This window comes from Aegilops tauschii, chromosome 7 (genome assembly GCF_002575655.3).
Source record: "Aegilops tauschii subsp. strangulata cultivar AL8/78 chromosome 7, Aet v6.0, whole genome shotgun sequence".
Lineage (NCBI taxonomy): Eukaryota > Viridiplantae > Streptophyta > Magnoliopsida > Poales > Poaceae > Aegilops > Aegilops tauschii.
The window spans coordinates 584,357,863-584,361,078 of NC_053041.3; positions in this window are offsets into that span (position 1 = coordinate 584,357,863).

Genomic DNA, 3,216 nt, shown 5'->3' on the forward strand with positions numbered 1-3,216 from the left:
TCGTAGAGCAGACCCAAAAAAAAAAACTGACGGGAAGCGAAATGTAAAATCCCTTTAGCTTTGATTCCACATTGGAGTTTTTTCGGAACATATTGTATAAGACTCAGTTTGCAGCTACTGAAATTATATTTTGCTGAACTTGTAATCTGCAGTTTGCGGTTGCTGCACTTTGCTATATGTAAATGTTGCACTTACTTTATAATCGCCACAAAAGCAATGCCCGGATTGCTTAGGGCATCCCTGCCTTGCTCTTTTTTGAATAAAAAAGGTAGAGCATTTTCTACCTTATACATTCAAAACGGGCAAAAGTACCCGGACGACCAAAGTCATTTACATGAAGGTGATGTTAACGCTGCACACTGTGTGCAGCAGGCCATCAACAGACCTGAATTAGGATACAAAGCACAAGGTGGGAAACGAAGAGGCAATTCTCAACAGGCTAATTAGGAGCGAAAGCATTTGCCCACAGTAAAAGGTTATGTCTATCATGTAGTTTAGCGCGCAGGCTCCATAGCCTGATGAGATCGGCAACCTTGCTATATAGTTGTCTGTCGTCCCAAAAGGACCCATCAAACACCTGAGCATTCTTGGCATTCCAAAGGGTGACTGCGCATGCTGTGAAGGGAACATGCCACTTAGTGTCGTGTCGAGCCCGCGGCTGATGTGAACATAAGAGATCTCCTGCTACCATAGAGGATGAGGCAAGTTCTTGTATCTCTAGCTTGGACCATAGGGCTTGTGCTAGCTTGCATCTTAGCAAGATGTGGTTCATTGTCTCCGCGGCTGGGCATAGATCACACTCGTTATGTGACACAAGTCTGTCCCAATGCTTTTTTAGCATATTGTCTCGAGTGTTGCGTCTATCCCAATCCACAAGAAAACACGGTGCTTGTGCGGTATGATCCTGTCCCAGATATATTTAGCCGACGTACAAAGCTTTCCTCTAAAAGTGAGCAGCTTGTAGAAGTATGCAGTAGTAGCACATTTGTTTTCCAAAAAAGGCACTCTGGTGTCTGGCGTACCTTCCTGTAGCTGAACATTACTCAAGATTGCAGACATGCCCTCTAGCTCCTGTGTTGCTATGGAAGAGAGGTTTGGATGTAGTTGAATGTTCCATTGCCCATCTCTGAACTGTGAGGCAATTGTGTAGAACTTGGACATGGAGAAGGAGAAAAGAGTCGGGAAGCATGTCATGAGCCGACCATAGTCGAGCCAGTGGTCGTGCCAGAAGGCAGTACCCTGTCCATCCCCAATCTTGCATTTGGTAGCCTCCATAACCACTCGTAAGGTGGACCTAAAGCCTCTCCAGATAGCGGTGTCTCGACTTTGTGGAGACCAGGAGATTTCCTTCTGACAGTATGTGCATGCAAACCAATTGTAACATGGAGCTTCCCTTTGCTGCAAGATCTTTGCCATGAACTTGCAAACGAGGGCCCTGTTGTGTGCTGCAATGTCTCTTACCCCCACCATTCTCTTTTGGCAACGTGACCACTTCCCAAGAGACAAGGCATTGTCCTCCCTTGGCCTGGTTCTTTCCTTGCCATAAGAAGCCCCTCAGGATTTGTTCAACCTTGTCTAGTGATTGTTGTGGCCATAAAAAACAGCTCATGAAGTAGCTGGGGATCGCTGCCAAGACTGCGTTAATCAAAGTGAAGCGGACCCCCAAGACAGAAAAGTAGCAAGCCAGCCAGACAGACGCTTGTCCACTTTGTGAATCACAGGCATCAACAGGCCATGCGTGATTTGTTGAGAGAGAGGGGTAATCCAAGGTATGTGCACGGGAAAGCTGCCACTTGACACTGTAGAACATCTGCAATACTCTGGCAGGTTTGTTGGTCCAGGCATACTGGAATGAGGGTGCTCTTGTGGTAGTTGATCTTTAGTCCTGTGAAATCACTGAAAGCATGTAGAATCCGTTTGATAACCCGTGCTGAAGGAAATATGCCCTAGAGGCAATAATAAAGTTATTATTTATTTCCTTATATCATGATAAATGTTTATTATTCATGCTAGAATTGTATTAACCGGAAACATGATACATGTGTGAATACATAGACAAACATAATGTCACTAGTATGCCTCTACTAGACTAGCTCGTTAATCGAAGATGGTTGAGTTTCCTAGCCATGGACATGAGTTGTCATTTGATTAACGGGAACACATCATTAGGAGAATGATGTGATTGATGTGACCCAATCCGTTAGCTTAGCACTTGATCGTTTAGTATGTTGCTATTGCTTTCTTCATGACTTATACATGTTCCAATGACTATGAGATTATGCAACTCCCGTTTACCGGAGGAACATTTTGTGTGCTACCAAACGTCACAACGTAACTGGGTGATTATAAAGGTGCTCTACAAGTGTCTCCGAAGGTACTTGTTGGGTTGGCGTATTTCGAGATTAGGATTTGTCACTCCGATTGTCGGAGAGGTATCTCTGGGCCCACTCGGTAATGCACATCACTATAAGCCTTGCAAGCATTGTAACTAATGAGTTAGTTGCGGGATGATGTGTTACGGAACAAGTAAAGAGACTTGTCGGTAACGAGATTGAACTAGGTATTGAGATACCGACGATCGATTCTCGGGCAAGTAACATACCGACGATCGAATCTCGGGCAAGTAACATACCGATGACAAAGGGAACAACGTATGTTGTTATGCGGTTTGACCGATAAAGATCTTCGTAGAATATGTGATCACGGACATGACGAGGAGTCTCGAAATGGTCGAGACTTAAAGATCGATATATTGGACGACTATGTTCGAACACCGGAATGGTTTCGGGGAGTTTCGGACATATACCGGAGCACCGGGGGGTTACCGGAACCCCCCGGGGAGTTTAATGGGTCAAGATGGGCCTTAGTGGAGAAGAGGAGGGGCGGCTAGGGCTGGCCGCGCGCCCCCTCCCCCTCTAGTCCGAATTGGACAAGGAGGGGGGGCGGCGCCCCCTTTCCTTCCCCCTCTCTCTCCTTCCCTTCCTTTCCCCTCCTACTCCAACTAGGAAAAGGAGGGAGTCCTACTCCCGGTGGGAGTAGGACTCCTCCCTGGCGCGCCTCCTCCTGGCCGGCCGCCTCCTCCCCTTGCTCCTTTATATACGGGGGCAGGGGGCACCTCTAGACACAACAATTGATTTCTTGATCTCTTAGCCGTGTGCGGTGCCCCCCTCCACCATAATCCACCTCGATCATATCGTAGCGGTGCTTAGGCGAAGC